At 42.0% G+C, this 17,538-nt stretch overlaps 1 protein-coding gene across 30 annotated transcripts in view; it reads right to left on the bottom strand.

Annotated features, from left to right (window-relative positions):
- Positions 1–12,478: 12,478 nt before the first annotated feature.
- LOC117351583 (mucin-21-like) overlaps positions 12,479–17,538 on the bottom strand; it is a 62,261-nt gene continuing 57,201 nt past the window's right edge. For 28 of the 30 annotated variants that reach the window (XM_033927072.1, XM_033927069.1, XM_033927044.1 and 25 more), the window contains one exon: positions 12,479–12,670. The gene's annotated coding sequence lies outside the window, so the exon portion shown is untranslated. The remainder of the gene's footprint in view (positions 12,671–17,538) is intronic. The other 2 variants (XM_033927040.1, XM_033927051.1) reach the window with 1 other exon arrangement.

The raw sequence follows: 17,538 nt of genomic DNA, 5'->3' as shown, positions 1-17,538 counted from the left end.
ACCTTGACGAGATAATAATAAACCCTACAATAGGAGAAGCCATTGCAGCAGACAAGATCTTGACCAACTTCCCAGCAGTACAATGGACTGACATGAACCAACTCTACAAAAAATACAGCCAAGCATCATGCGACCTGAACAACTGTCCCTCATATCTGCTAACAAATGCCTCCCCCAAATTTAGAGCTAGCCTCATGCAATGGATACAAACCACACTCATGGAAGGTCAATTCCCACAAGACCTAGGAGAGATAATCACCCCAATATTGAAAGATTATAAAGGCCCAATAGATACCCTCTCCAACTATAGACCTATCACTTCAATACCATTATATGTTAAACTAATAGAAGGTCTGGTTGCACAATACCTCACCAACTACATGGAAGACCACAACCTACTTCACCCCTCACAATCAGAGACACTACTAGTAACTCTACTAGACACAGCCCGACAGCACCTTAGCAAAGGAAGAAGGATGCTGATAATTGATCTCGATCTCTCTGCTGCATTTGACCTGGTAGACCACACCATACTACTTTAGATACTAGAAGCCATAGGGATCTCAGGCAGGGTATACAACTGGTTCCAAGGATTCCTTATATCAAGAACATACAGAGTAAAGACAAACGATCTTAAATCAGACCCCTGGTCTAACCCCTGTGGAGTACCGGTGAATTACAGAAATCTAATTGTGTTAGGATAATAGCTTGCGCCAATACCGCAAAATGTTTCTAGTGAAACATATGTCTAACTTTCTTTAAAATTTGTAAGCTACAAAATCATTTCTGTGAAAGGTGATTAACCTGACATTGAAATGATAAAGAAAAGTCCAATATTATTCCCAGAATTCTACAAGAAAATTAAATTTTGAAAGATTCTCCAGAATTCAAAGTTACAGTCAATTTTTGGGCCAAACCCAAATAATTTTGTCTTGGCTGCATTAAGTTCCAATTGAACAGAGGTAGCCTACATTTGAAGTTTGGAAATAGAAGAATTTATATTTATATTTGGATGACTTCCTGGAAGCGAAGGGAATAACGGGGTACAGATAGAGGTTTACCTCACAGGACACTGAGCAAATAGGGTATGGACTTTTTAGGTTAGGTAGGGAACATTTTCAGGTCATGGACCTGGAGGGCCGCCGCGGGAGCGGACCGCCGGGCGCGATGGACCCCTGGTCTGACGCGGCAGAGGCAATGCTTATGTGCTTATGCTTATGATCAAAGTTGCTCAGTTTGGGATCTACTTCTAATTGAAGAAAAATATCAGCTGTATATGTAAAAATTGTTTCAGAAGCAGCTAAATTGAGGTTCTTTAATGTATTCATATAAATGTTAAAAAGTAAAGGAGACAACTGCTTGCCCTGGGTCAGTAGCATGGAATGTTGCTACTCCTTGGGTTTTGGCCAGATACTAGAGACCTGGATTGGCCATCGTGAGAACGGGCTATTGGGCTTGATGGACCATTGGTCTAACCCAATAAGGTTATTCTTATGTTCTTATGGCAGATTTCCATGGGGCAGATCAATCAATATATACCTCATAGGTGCGTAGTGTTAGAAAACTTGTAAACCATCCCAGCACTTTCTGATCCAGGCCTAGCTCAGAAAGGAAACAGATCAGCATATCATGATGAACTACATCAAAAGCTGCTGAAAGATCAAAAGGCAGCAAGATAGAATATCTATTGTGAGATAATAGACTATGAATCTTAGAGATAAGTGACAATAATAATGTTTCTGTGCTAAAATTTGATCAAAACCCATGTTGGAATGGGAGAAGAACAGAGAATTTATCCAAGTAACTAGAGAGTTAGTAGCTTCAATCATCTTAGTTAAAATGGGGATATTAGCGATTGGACAGTGGTGAGGTGGAACTTCTGAGTTCATATCAGAACCCTTCAATAATTGGGTTAAAGCAGGGGTGCCCACACTTTTTGTGCTTGCGAGCTACTTTTAAAATGACCAAGTCAAAATGATCTACCAACAATAAAATTTTAAAAAAAACAAAGCACACTGTACGCAGAGAAAATGTTAATTATCATTCCTATTCCGGGGTTTTTTCAAAAAGGTCAAGGCAGATGATTATGCACTGTCACTTCAGTAACAACCATACAAAAATAGACAAATATACCCCCTCCCTTTTTACTAAACCACGATAGCAGTTTTTAGTGCAGGGAGCTGTGCTGAATGCCCAGCGCTGCTCTCGACGCTCATAGGCTCCCTGCGCTAAAAACCGCTATTGCGGTTTAGTAAAAGGGGGCCATAGTGCAAAATATAGATAGCAGATATAAATTCAGACACATTTTGATCACTAAATTGAAAATAAAATCATTTTCCTACCTTTGTTGTCTGGTGATTTCATGAGTCTCTGGTTGCACTTTCTTCTGACTGTGCATCCAATCTTTCTTCCCTTCTTTCAGCATGTATGCTTCCTCTCCTCCAGACCTCATTCCCTCCCCCAATTTTTTCTTCCTCTCTCCCTGCCCTTTCTTTCTCCCTGCCTCCCATTCTTTTTTTCTCTCTTCATGCCCTCTTTCTTTTTTTCTGTTTCCCTTATTTCCTTCTGTCTCCCTGCCCTCCCCCAAGCTGCCGCCGCCGCCATCGGATAACAGGCCCCAAAGCCGCCGCCGCCACCCCAAACTCTCCCTGCTTCCCTGCATTGGGCTGACCAACATTCCTCTCTCCGACGTCAATTCTGCCATCGGAGAGGAAGTTCCGGCCCAGCCAGGCAGCGATTGGCTGGCCAGAACTTCCTCTCCAATGGCAGAATTGATGTGGGGGAGAGGAAGGCTGATCGGCCCGGTAGATCACCAAGGCAAAGTGAGTCTATCATGGAGCCCGGGATGGGCTCCGTGATCAACTCACTTTGCCTTGGCGATCTACCAGTCGATTGCGATCGACCTATCGGGCACCTCTGGGTTAAAGCGATGTGTCCCATACGACTTGAAAAGTAGCCATTATCTAATAAGTGACATCAATTATGTTAACCAAGAAATTGCTTGAGGGGAAATACTTCTAATAATACAAGAAGGAAAAGGGTCCAAAGCACATCTACGTTGTCCCAATTTCTGAATCTGAATTATTGATGTACACATGAGCATCTAAAGAGGACGTTTGCTGTGATTTATCTGGCAGGTTGCATGGCTGAAAGCTGATGATGAAGCAGGTAAAATTAGATGCAAACTGTTTCCTCATAGGTATTTTTAGCTGTTTAAAGAATGGAGGGTTCAGGATTCCAAAGGGCTCAAGTGGGTAGCCGGATCTGCTCCGTGGATAAGTTCTGGTGAGAGCAATATTTCCTCTGACCCCCACGGTACTACCCGAGTGCTATGGGAGTGGTCTCGAGGAGGAGCTGGGGAACAGCCTGCGCTTATCTAGATAACGCCATTTTTCAGCCCCACTATCTGGATCAGTGTTCACATAGCTTGGAACAGAATAAAGGCTGTGCTAAGTGTATGTGGACTGGTTATCCGGATTGCAGAAACCGCTAAATACTACCGTTATCAGCATAGCTGCAGCATTGACCACAAAGTCTGGGTATGCCACTTAATATTTGAATTTCTTTTGCAAATGGAAGCAGGTATTTTTGTTTTAAATCCTGATTGAACCAGGCTCAATACCACCCTTGAGATATTTGCAGGGATCTTCATAGGGCAGAGGAGTAAATAGTGTAATAATGCTGATTTATTTCAAATGCATAGTTTCATTCCCAAATAACAGGTGTAAATGGGAGGAGAAAGGAGACAGACCATTTCAAAAGGGACTCTACGCAAGTGCTTTTTTAAAAAAAATTCTTTATTTAATTTTTAAACTACAGAAGTGCACAAAAATAATACATTTACATAGAATATTAAAATAAAGCACATTAATTAAACTTACAAAAATTTATAAAAAAGAAAAATGATTTCTCTCCCCCCCCACTCTTCCACCTATTAATCTACAAATAGATACCTTTGCCTTTGCCAAGAACAATCAATATATACCCCTTAAACCAATTCCAAAACGTACTCCCCTCCCCCCCTCCCACCCTGGATGTGCATAGTAAAGGGACATCTAAAGAGATCGATCTTTCCAGTATTTCGTTAACGGTTCCCAGACATCCATAAATTTCTTGTAATTTCCCTCCTGAATGGCCATAAACCTCCCCATTTTAAAAATGTAACAAAGGGATTCCCACCAAAATGTGTAATTTTGTCTATTCCAATTTTTTAAAATAAGCTGCATGGCAACCCCCGTCATTCTAAAGAGAAGTTTGTTACTTCTCACAGATAGCTGACTCTTCGCTCTCGTTGATGTACCAAATAAAATGGTATCATATGATAGTGCCACCGGATTCTCCAATAAATTATTAACTCCAAAATTTTAGTATCATGGGACAATAGTATAAGAAATGATCCAACGTCCCTGGTTCGAGATGACAGTGCCAGCGTCTATTAGATTTGGAACTATCTACTTTATGTAAACGAACTGGGCTCGAAACAGTTCTATGTAATAAGAAAAACCATGATTGTCTCATAGATGCAGACACCGTACCTTTCAAACTCCAAGGCCAAATACGTGGCCATTGAGACACAGTAATCTGTTGCTTTATCTCAATGCTCCAAATGTCACGAAGACCAGTTTTTGGTTTCTTATTCAAAAATCCAGATATTAATTTCTACCACTGAGCGGCCTGGTGACCCAGGAAATCCGCCTGAAAGCACTACGCAAGTGCTTTGATCTTTGAAACTCTTACAACATTCCTGGTTATCTTAAATTGTCAAAATGCCTCTCAACAGTTCTTCCCTGGATATGCAATAGTAATGATTTGACAATGCTATACATATTGTCACACCCGCGCTCCTGTAGACGCAGTGAGCACCCGGGAACGTGACTAAAACTCAGATCCAGCGTTTCCCTTACTACCAAGGGATCCTCCAGGTCTTACTTCAGGCACGCTATCTGCCTCATAAGCATGCAAGGTAAAAGAGTTCCAGTCAGAAGTGGCAAAACAAAAATAGCTTTATTCCAGCACTGATTAAATAACTCAAAAGTATAGGCTTCAGCCTTGCAGTTCAGTGTACGCTCATACGACATGAACTCATAACAAAACGTTCAAAATAATGCATTCCAGAAGTTAATGCTTAACCAGCACTGCATTAAGAACAGTTCCCTGCTTCTGGACTTATAATCAGGTGAGTCACAGTCCTCTTCCCCAGAGCAGTAATGCGTTAAGCAAATAATGTTTTCAAACAGTATCATTGGTTCTGCTCAAGACCTCAGTAGCCTGCCTACGTTTCTTCCTCTCTGAAACGTTGCTACAGAAATTAGGCACAGCTGTGAGAGGAGGCAACGTTCTGGCTCAGCTTGGCAACCAGCCAGGGAAAAGAAACACTCAAACGTTGGTTCACACTTCAATACTTTACAGAAAGCCTCTAAGTTTGACTTTCAAGGAGAGCTTCTAAATACAGTTCACACAAACTTCAGTATCACTAGCAGCAACAGGAAAAATCCAATTTTCAGACTTACTGGATTTCCATGGCCAATGGCTGGGTCTCAGTGCCTGCATGGCTTGCCTGTACTTCCATGGCTTCTTCCTCTGGCTGCTCCCAAGGCTTCCCGGTAAGAGACAATTCCTCTGCCTCTGTCATAGGCCAGTCTGAGAGAGACTGACCCACTCCAGCTTCCCACTCTCCTGAGTGCCCCCTTCCTGTTCTCAGGAGCTCCGTTATATCCTGTGGAAAACCACTCTCCCTCTGAGAAGGTGGGGGAAGGGTTTTCCACACACTAGCCTGTTTCCTGCTATTACAGGCAGGTTTCTCCCTAGACCTGGTTTGAACCAGTTGTTCAAATTGCTTCAGATTTCTGACAGTGGCAGGGGCAGGTCTGCATGGAGTGTAGCTTTTCCTCCTGATCTTCTAACTCCATATCAATGTCAGAGCAGAAGTCAGCTTGCTCAATTACTTGGTTCGTCCCCTGATCAGCTCTCCTGCATCTAGGTGCACTGTGTTTCCTCCTGCTCACTGGGGCAAAACCCGGGACGGATTCGGGTTTGTCATGAGAAAGACCCGAAATGGACCTGGGTTTGTCACAATATGTAAAGATCAGCTCAGAGATTTGGAGGGGCTTTTACAGAAGGCAAAACCCCTCTTATACCACCTCACCATCTAATCATTGCTGTATCTTTCATACTTTGAAGCATAAATAGTGCCAGTTCGTGCCAAATTTATATCAAATTAGTGTGAACAAATCAAAAAATTAAAGTTGCTTAACTTAAAGCTTGGTTTCTTGGTTTCAACGTTGCGTGCGCCTACTTCAGGAAACCAAACAGTTTAGAATTCAGCCGCACTCATCAGAATGTGCTGGGTGGCAATGGGTACTTGAAATCTTCAATGCAGCTTGAATGTTCAAAAAGACGCTCCCACAGGTTCCTTAACAGGAGAACGCCGACTACCAGCTGATTTTAAAAATCTGTGCATCAACACGTCAGAGACGTAACATCAAACACGTGATGACCAATCTCAAGTAGATATTTTACAAACCACTTTGGCCGCTGATACGTTCATCAGCCAACTACAGGATCTTAACACTAAAATTGATACCTTTAGAGCTGAATTGAAGTTGACAAAAATTAAAAAGCTATGCTGAGATGAGATGGACTATATGAAAGGCTTTGTTTTATATTTGGATGGATAAAAACTGTCGTAAAATTGCTAAAAGACCAACTTATACAAAAACATCAAGTGACTCCTCAGAAGATGATGCCAATACCACTGCAAGAAATGTGACCATTAGTGATAATGCTTCTAAAATACCATTGAAGAAAATTTTTTTATCTGCAACCACCAAAGCCACCAACCCTCGACAGACGCATCAGAAGAATCCCAAACCATGACATCTTCTAATGTAGTTAATTTGTCTAGCAGAACCCTCAGCTCTGATGAACTGTACGTATTAAAGGACTTTCTTACGTACCAACTCACGGATATGATCCTTTGGACACTCTTGTGAATCTATTTAAATTCATCAGAAAACTCAGATTAAATTTATACTTTCAGGATTCTGCTTCATCTTGTGACACCCAATGGACCAACCAAATCAACTTGGTGCCCCCCAGGGCTTATCGATGCTCATATTAAAGCCTTTGAGCAACTGGTGAAAAAGATATATCTGCTACTTGAGAAAGTCCAAAGGAGAGCAACGAAACTGGTAAAAGGGCTGGAACACTGCCCATACGCTGAGAGGTTGGATAGGCTGGGGCTCTTCTCTCTGGAAAAAAGGAGGCTCAGGGGAGATATGATAGAGACCTTCAAGATCATGAGGGGCATAGAGAGGGTGGATAGGGACAGATTCTTCAGACTGAAGGGGTCAACAGGCACGAGGGGGCATTCGGAGAAACTGAAGGGAGATAGGTTCAAAACAAACGCAAGGAAGTTTTTTTTCACCCAAAGGGTCGTGGACACTTGGAATGCGCTACCAGAGGAAGTGATCAGGCAGAGTACGGTACAGGGATTCAAACAGGGATTGGACGGATTCCTGAGGGATAAAGGGATCATGGGATACTGAGGGAGGAGCTGGGATGTAACACAAGTATAGAAAGCTAACCAGGTAATGAGTATAGAAACCAAACCAGGTCGTGCATGTGCAAGACCGGAGGGTTAGGACTTCGATAGGAAGACAGGACTTAAATGAGAAACCAAGGTGGCAAGGGAGCCCCTTCTGGTGATACAGACAGGTCGTGACCTGTTTGGGCCGCCGCAGGAGCGGACTGCTGGGCAGGATGGACCTATGGTCTGACCCGGCAGAGGCACTGCTTATGTTCTTATGTTCTTATGCTATGGAAAATCAAAATATCAAAGTCAAATATAATCTTACAAAGGCTCAACAAAGTGCAGTAAAAACTTTAGGCTTGGATCCTATTATAGTCATTCGACCGGCTGATAAGGGAGGAGGTCTGGTGGTGATGGATGCTCAAGCATATGTGAGTGAAGCCCTGAAACAACTGATTGACAGCACTTATTATACTGAAATTGATTATGATCCAGCTCTTAAATTAAGTACTGTATTTCCATAGCGCATATACTTCTACAGGCTTTGGAAGCTGGCATAATTACGGATGGCGAATATAAGTTCTTGCACTGTAAATATCCAATGCTTCCTGTAATTTACTTTGTACCAAAAGTTCGCAAGTCGTTGTTAAATCCTCCTTGCTGGCGCATTGTGGCAGGTATCAGTTCTGTGTTAGAACCATTATCTGAATTTTTGGATTTGCAATTGAAAGATCAGGTCCTGAAAATTGCATCTTATGTTAAAGATACTGCTAGCATGATTCTATTTTTGGAACAGTATCAAAAAGTTCCTTCTCAAACTTTACTTGTATCTTTAGATATTACATCTTCATACGCACACATACTGCAATGAGCAGCATTGGACATTATTGAGAAGCATTTACATCTATTGGAACTATCCAATGCAAGAATTGATTTTTTAGTCACATTAGCCCGCATAGCGCTAAGTAAAAACAATTTTCAATTTGATGACAAATTTTATATTGAAATCAGAGGAATGGCAATGGGGCTAAAATGGCACCTACAGTGGCATGCTTATATGTATCTGAATTTGAGGAAACATTTTTGTACCTCTCGGAACATTATTCTAAGATGTTATTTTGGAAGCGATACATTGATGATATTTTCATACTATGGTTGGGTACTCGATTGGAATTGGACCAGTTTTTACTGTGGATCAATCAATGTGACTCCATTTTAACTTTTACTGCTGCCTTTCATCCTCAGCATCTACCATTTTTGGATTTGTTGATTTCTGTGGACAATTATAAATTTAGTACAACAATTTACAGAAAATCTACTGACCGTAACAATGTTTTACGATATGATAGTCATCACCCCAGACACCTACGGGACAACATCCCTGTAGGACAGTTCCTACGTTTACGTAGGATTTGTTCTTCCAACCAAGACTTCCAAGTAAAAGTGGAAGAAATGAAAGCGAGATTCTTAACCCGGGATATCCATAGTCCATAGTAAAGAAAGCATTTAAAAGAGCACTATATGGTCAACGTGACACGTTGCTTACATCTGCAGCTAAGGCCACGGATCCAGCAGTAGTAGGTGTTTTACCATATTTGTACAATGCATTCAAGAACAAGCACATCAAGCAGTGTTTCAGGAGCCACCCCTGTTCACCCTCTCCAAAGTAGGGAAAATGAGACAGACTGTTCACCCTCTCCAAGGTAGGGAGAACGAAAGGGCACTCTCTAAAGTTGAAAGGGGATAGATTCCGTACAAACATAAGGAAGTTCTTCTTTACCCAAAGAGTGGTAGAAAACTGGAACGCTCTTCCGGAGTCTGTTATAGGGGAAAAAACCCTCCAGGGTTTCAAGACAAAGTTGGACAAGTTCATGCTAAACTGGTGAGACTGGACTCATTTGGAGCACTGGTCTTGACCTTGGGGCCGCCATGTGAGTGGACTACTGGGCAGGATGAACCACTAGTCTGACCCAGCAGCGGCAATTCTTATGTTCTTATGCTTTCTCCAAGGGGCGTAATATGCACAATCATTTAATGAAAGAACAATATAAATCCATCGATGAAGGCTCTAGACTGCCTATACAAGGACATGTCACCTGTGACAAATGTAAAATTTGCAAGCACAGTGTTCCTTTACAAGCTTTATGTCTGCCTCAGTGGGCATCACAGCAAAAATATTCTTCAGACTGCACCACTAGTGGAGTAGTTTACATAATACAATGTCCCTGCCCAGAACTTTATGTGGGACACACAACGAGAACTATCCGTTCACGAACCACCGAACATCTAAGCAGAATTAAGACACAAGTCCTATCGGCTCCTTTAGTCCAGCATTGGATGGATTTACAACATCCGATTGAATCCCTCTCTTTTTCAGTATTGGAAGTACCACAACTACCACGAGGTGGCAATCATGCACATGCCTTGTGGAATAAAGAGCAACATTGGATCTTTAAACTACACACTTTAGTTCCTGCTGATTTAAACAGTGAGCTTGAATGGCAAGCCTTTTTGTAGGAATTCAGAATAGAACATGAATATGTCCTATGCTGAATAAGCCCTGAATATGTATACCCTAGAGGAAAGGAGGGACAGGGGAGATATGATTCAGACGTTCAGATACTTGAAGGGTATTAACGTAGAACAAAATCTGTTCCAGAGAAAGGGAAATAGTAAAACCAGAGGATATAATTTGAGGTTGAGGGGTGGTAGATTCAAGAGCAATGTTAGGAAATTCTACTTTACGGAGAGGGTAGTGGATGCCTGGAATGCGCTCCCAAGAGAGGTGGTGGAGAGTAAAACTGTGACTGAGTTCAAAGAAGCGTGGGATGAACACAGAGGATCTAGAATCAGAAAATAATAGTAAATATTGAACTAAGGCCAGTACTTGGCAGACTTGCATGGTCTGTGTCTGTATATATGGCCGTTTGGGGGAGGATGGGCTGGAGAGGGCTTCAATGGCTGGGAGGGTTTTAAATGGGTTTTAACGGAGATTTCGGCAGTTAGAACCCAAGCACAGTACTGGGTAGAGGTTTGGATTCTTGCCCAGATATAGCTAAGAAGAAAAAATTAAAAAAATTAAAATTGAATCAGGTTAGTCAGGTTGGATGGACCATTCGGGTCTTTATCTGCCGTCATCTACTATGTTACTATGTAACATATTGTTCGCCTTCCCCTCGATAAAACTGTCATTTTAAAAGATTGATAGACAAAACCTTCGCCAGCCAAGCTCAACCCATGGCTGGCCCAAATGATACTCGAGCCCCCTCCTACCTCGACTTCAGAAAATCACTCAAAACTTACCTATTCAGCAAACAAGACCCCTAATGGCCCCACCCGCTCACATTAACACTTCGCCCCCCCTTCTTCCCCCCTCCTGCTCTTCTCCCCCCTCATAATAGCTTCTCTCTTCCCTTTCTTCTACAAGCTCCCGCCATCCTCTCTCAATTTCGGTTATATTTGTTACACATTTGATAAATTGTTGTAAATCTGCTTGTAAACATAGATCCTAATCTAACTGATGTAAACCGCCTAGAACTCGGTGGGTATGGCGGTATATAAGAATAAAATTATTATTATTATTATGTTACTATGACATTGCTTAAGATCGCCACTAGGTGGTGCTGTGAGAATGAAAATTACTTTTACAGTCCAATTTTTTTCTACAATTTGTGTGACTGGCCCTTTTCAGTATTTTGTCTCTTTAGTATTTTGGTTTTGGTTTTTCATCTTTTCAGTGTTTAGCATCAAGTTTTTAACAAGAGTAGGCTTTAAGTGAACAGTGGTAGAGATTGTGGAGCATCTTTTTGAACATTCAAGCTGCATTGAAGATTTCAAGTACCCATTGCCACCCAGCACATTCTGATGAGTGCGGCTGAATTCTAAGCTTTGTGGTTTCCTGAAGCAGGAGCACGAACCGTTGAAACCAAGCTTTAAGTTAAGCAACTTTAATTTTTTTTATTTGTTCACACTGATTTGATATTAATTTGGCATGAACTGGCACTATTTATGCTTCAAAGTATGGAAGATACAGCAATGATTGGGTGGTGAGGTGGTATAAGGGGGGTTTTGCCTTTTGTAAAAGCCTCTCCAAATCTCTGAGCTGATCTTTACATATGTATAGCATTATCAAATCATTACGATTGCATATCCAGGGAAGTGTTTTTTGATTACACAAACTTTTTCACTCCCTATTTTTTCATTTTTATAATTGATGTATTTTTTTTATACCTTTTTCCCTGAATATTGTTTATAAATACTCCAGGTAAGATCCCACCTGGAACAATACAGAGGCATTATAATATCGTTAGTCTTGTTTACCAGCCATTTTTAAATAATTCCTAGCATCTTGTTTGCTTTTTTGTCTGCCGCCATATATTGGGCAAAAGGTTTCATCATATTGTCTACAAAAACACACTAGGCCAGAATTCTTCCCCTCAAGGGTCACCTGTGGAGTAAAATTTCTTAAGAAAATCCTTTCAAGATGTTTCAGTGTAGGCCATCCATCTTGAGTGGACGGCTCTATTTACCTGCTTGACTAAACAGAGTGTCTACTATAACCTTTCATTTAAATCTCTACAGCTGCTTACCCAATGAAGCTATAAACATAAGTATTTGGGAAGCCCAGTCTGGTGTGTGACATGTTTTGCCCCCTGGAGAGGGAGGGTGATTTCAAACTCTGGGATCTCCTAAGCAGGATACATGACCCCACTGCCCTTTCCACTAACAAAGGGGGTGGCTACATATTTGAGACAAGAACCTCACCAATTCTCTATTACGCTATAAACCAGGGTTAAAGGGGGAAATGTGTTCACCAGTCTGCAAAAATTCATGTTTTATTCAGGTTGACCCGCTTTCTTCTCTGTAATCCACACAGAACTTATGGAATAATGTAATTGTAATTGTGATAACTCATGTCTCAAAAGATGAAGGAAGTAGAACCAGGAATTTGAATGCTTTTACTTTATTGAGGAAGCGATACAAGGGACAGCTGAATCATGAGACATCTCTACAGGATAATAAGCTTCAAGTGCTGGATGATATGGAAGAAGATCCCTTGTATGGAAGAGAAGAGTACAGAGAGGATTCTACGATAGCCATTTGGCACATTCCATTGGCTGATAGCGAGGCCAAGACCTTCTAGAAGAGCAGAAAAGACAATTAGTAATAATAATTTTATTCTTATATACCGCCAAAGCCATAGAAGTTCAAGGCGGTTTACAGCAAGAAGTGCTAGACAATCAGCGAAGAGGTTACAATCAAAGTCAGCAATACAATCTTACATAATGAAAGAATTTGAAAGCTATATAGTTCTTAGGGTTACTGGTTGAATAAGCAGAGATGTGGAGATTCTTAGTTTACAAATCAATTGAACAAATTCGTTTTTACCAGTTTTCTAAAATTGAAGTAGGATGATGAGAGCGTGAAAATACAAAAAAATACAAAATCTTTCTGAAAGGATTATCGTGCTCAGTATTAAAGTGGGAGTTGCTTCAAGAACACATTAATTAGGTGCTGTTTAGGTCTGAATGCAGAACTTTTACTTTGGATAACATGGTTACTTCCTGTTTTTTCGTGCTCCTGGTGTTCATACAGTAGATCTCTAATAAAGACCGGTTTCTTTCCTGCTCTGTACATTACATTACATTGATGTCTTCTATCAAGCCAATACCTTTCAGTTCTAGGCAGTTTACAACAAGAGTTGGCCTGGGCATTTCCAGGGAGAATACATGGTTAATAGATGTAGTATGCGTCGGGATCTGTGGAGGGTCGATCAGGTTTAGTTAGATCATTTGATAAATTTCTTGAATTGAAAGGTTTTAAGTTCTTCCCTGAATGTTTGTAGTTGTGTGTTATAGTCAGCAGATTGGAGAGGTGGCGTTCTATTTTCGTTGCTCTGGTGGCTAATATTCATCGTATATTTTTTTTGCTTGTATATCTTTGATTGGAGGGTGGGTAAAGTGTGCATGAGTTCTCCTTGGTCTGGATGTGTTTTTCCTGTTTAGGCGGTTGCTCAGATATCTTGGTCCGTTTCCATTTAGGGCTTTGAATAGGGTGCAGTAAAATTTGTATTGTATGCGTGCTTGTACTGGGAGCCAGTATGAATCTCAGAAGGTGGTGGTAATGTGGTCATATTTTTTCAGCGAGTAAATCAGTCTAAGAGCTGTATTTTGGACTGTTTGTAATTGTTTTAGCATGTTGGTTGGGCATGACAGGTATAGGATGTTACAATAGTCCAGGAGTCCTAGGATTAGCGCTTGTACCAAGAGTTTGAATTGTTCGTTGTTGAAGTATTTTAGGATATAACTTAGGTTGTGCATGGTTGCGAATGCCTTCTGGATAGTTTTGCTGATTTGAAGTTGCATGATGCAGCCTTTGTCTATCATTATTCCCAGCAGTTTTAGGTTGGGTTGTATGGAGTATGTGATGGAGTCTATTTCTAGGTTTGTTATGGTTGTGGTTTTGTTTTTTTCTAGAAGTAAGAAATTGGTTTTGTCTTGATTCAGCTTTAATTTGTGGTCTCTCATCCATTTTGACACTGTTTCTAGTGCAGTGTGTAGTTTGTTCATTGTGTTGGGGTTGGTTTGGTTGAAAGGCAGGAGGATGGTGATGTCATCTGCATAGCTGTATGAAGTTATGCCTATTTCATCTAAGCATGTGCCAAATGTGGCTGTGTAAAGGTTGAAGAGTGTTGGAGATAGTGGAGAGCCTTGGGGGACTCTGCAGGGGTTGTTCCAGGATTCTGACTGTTCCTTGTTTGCTTTAACTCTATATTTTCTTGAGCGGAGCATTCCTTCAAACCAATTGTAGACTCTGCCTGTGATCCCTATTGCCTCCGGTGTTTGTAGTAGGATGTTGTGATCTACTAAGTCAAATGCCACTGTGAGATCGAGTTGTTTGAGTAGCATTTTTTTTGCCTTTACTTAGGTGTTGTTTGGCTGTGTCTAAGAGGGAGACTAGTAGTGTTTCTGTGCTGTAGTTGCCACTGAAGCCTGATTGTGAGGGGTGGAGTATGTTGTGGTTTTCTAAGTATTCGGTGAGAAGGTTTGCTACGAGGCCTTCTATTAGCTTGACGTAAAGCGGTATGGAGGCTATAGGTCTATAATTGGATTGCTGATCTATAGCTCCCTTTGGGTCTTTCAGGATAGGGGTTATGATGATTTTGGATAGGTCTGCCTTCTGTTAGCATGTAACTGATCCACCGCATGAGGTGGGTGCTGAATTTAGTGCTGGCTGCTATTAACAGATATGGGGGGCAGTGGTTGAGGTCACAGGCTGCATGATTTTATTTGTTGTAGAGTCTTTCTAGGTTGGGCCATTGTAAGTCTGACCAGTTTCTGTCCGCTGCGTAGGCCTCTTTTTCTAAGGGTGGTAGTGAGATTTCATTGAGATGGCTTGGGGTCCCGGTGAAAGTGTTTCTGGCTGTTGAGATTTTGTTTTTGAAGAATTCATCCAGTTGGTTTGCTGTGGGGGGAGGGGCAGTATTGGTGGCTAGATAGGGTTTGGTGTCTGTGAGTTCCTTTAGTAGTTTGAAAAGTTTTTTGGTGTCTTGGATTTCTGTGCCTATCTGATTGGTGTAGTATGATTTTCTTTTTTATTCTAGCTTTTGTTTGTATTGTTTGTTCAGTATTCTCCTGGTTGTTTTTGTGTGTTCTTGGTTGTCTTTTCTCCATTCTCTTTCAAGACATCTGCATTGTCGTTTAAGTTGTAGTAGTTCGTTGTCAAACCATTTGTCTGAGCGTCTGCAGATTCTGGTTTTTATTTGTGGTTGTGTCATGTCTTCAAGGATGGCTGTGCTTAGAGTGCGCCAATGGTTTAGGAAATCCATGGGGTTGCCATCTTGGATCATGGTGTCTACTTTGTTCCAGAATTTATGTGGGTCGATCTTTTTGTGTGTTTTGTATGTTAAGCTTTCGTTATTTTGTTTGGTTTTGCCCTGTGTCCATTTGATTTTGAAGGTGTATCTGTAGTGGTCTGACCAGAGGGTGCAAGACCAAGTTCCGTTTGTGGTGTGTATTTCTTGTGTGGTGGATGTTTGGGACATGAAGACAGCTATGTCGAGTTGGTGGCCCTTTTCGTGTGTGGTTTGTGGGTCCAGGATTCTGTGGGAAAGGGTTTTGAGGAATGCAAGGAGGTTTTCTGTTTGATTGGAAGATTTGTCTTCTAGGTGCAGGTTAAAATCGCCCAGGATTAGGTTGTATGTTGATGTGAAGGAGTTTCTGAGAATAAATTCTTCAAATTCTGATTTTGCTACATTCCATTTTCCTGGTGTTATGTAGCAAAGTAGGCATGTTAATGTTCCTTTGAATGTGGGGCTCAATAGTTGGCATGCGAGTAGATTCATGTGTGGGGTGGAGGCTTTGTCCTGTAGGACTATATTTAGAGTGTTTTGGGCTAGGATGGCTGGTTCTCCCCCTCGTTTTTTGTCTCTGCAAACTACTTGTGGACACACTTCTGTAATTCTGGGGTCGGCGTCTGATATTAGCCATGTTTCTGTGAGGAAGAGACATCCTAGTTTATCTGTTTCTATCCAGTCCCTTATAATCTCAGTTTTTGGGCCTAGGGATCTGATAGAAACATAGAAATAGACGGCAGATAAGGGCCCACGGCCCATCTAGTCTGCCCACCTTAATGTCCCTCCCCTACCTTTGCCCTGTGAATAGATCCCATGTAGCGATCCCATTTGGCCTTAAAATCAGGCACGCTGCTGGCCTCAATCACCTGTAGTGGAAGACTATTCCAGCGATCAACCACTCTTTCAGTGAAAAAGAATTTCCTGGTGAAACCTCGTAGTTTCCCGCCCCTGATTTTCAACGGATGCCCTCTTGTTGTCGTGGGACCCTTGAAAAAGAAGATATCTTCCTCCGCCTCGATGCGGCCCGTAAGATACTTGAACGTCTCGATCATGTCCCCCCTCTCTCTGCGCTCCTCGAGCGAGTATAGCTGTAATTTGTCAAGCCGTTTTTCGTATGGTAGATCCTTGAGTCCCGAGACCATCCGAGTGGCCATTCTTTGCACTGACTCCAGTCTCAGCACATCCTTGCGATAATGCGGCCTCCAGAATTGCACACAGTATTCCAGGTGGGGCCTCACCATGGATCTATACAATGGCATAATGACTTCCGCCTTACGACTGACGAAACCCCTTCGTATGCAGCCCATGATTTGTCTTGCCTTGGACGAAGCCTGCTCCACTTGATTGGCAGACTTCATGTCCTCACTGACGATTACCCCCAAGTCTCGTTCTGCTACCGTTTTTGCTACCGTTTGATGTTCATGTATGCGCATTTTATTGATGTAAATTCTGTTTTAGTGTTACTTGAAGTTTTTGGGTAGAAGAGGTTGTTTGCTTGGGGGGTGGGTTTGTTCCTGGTATGGTTTCGGGAGGCGTTTGTAGGTCTTCTCCCCCAAGTCTGGGGGATACTGTGGTGCATGCAGGAGGAGCAGTCAACCACGTTTATATGGTATCTCCCTGCTGGGTGGTTGTTTCTATTACTTGTTATTAAAACTGGAATTGGAGAGTTAAAGTTTCCTTTTGCTTTCCAGTTTGTTAGGATCAAGAGTAACAGGAAGATGACTATTTGCTTCTGTTTTGTTATCTTCATTTTGTGGAGTTGAGAGGTGTAGGTTGCTTGGTGTGTATGTGAGGAAGTTTTGGAGTGAGTTGTATTTCTTTTGGGGTTTTCTTTTTTTTGGTATGGGTAGGATTATTTTTTGTTCTAGGGGGGACTGGAGCAGCGTCGGGCGGAGGAGGGAGGGGCAAGATGGAGGGAACCTTTCTCCTTCCTCTGCCTTGCTGTTCTGCGATGAAACTTTTCAGATGCCCTCAAATAGGGCTGAGGAAGAGCTGGAACTCTGCTGTGGGCAGAGCCAGGCCCGATCCTCGCGTCAGGAGTGGCGTCGGGCGGAGGATGGAGGGACAAGATGGAGGGAACCTTCCTCTGCCTTGTTGTTCTGCAGGGCAGTGCTGGGCTCTGGACCACGCAGTGGCCATCTGTGCCCCTTAA

This window comes from Geotrypetes seraphini, chromosome 18 (assembly GCF_902459505.1).
Source record: "Geotrypetes seraphini chromosome 18, aGeoSer1.1, whole genome shotgun sequence".
Lineage (NCBI taxonomy): Eukaryota > Metazoa > Chordata > Amphibia > Gymnophiona > Dermophiidae > Geotrypetes > Geotrypetes seraphini.
This window is presented reverse-complemented; position numbering and strand designations above follow the sequence as displayed.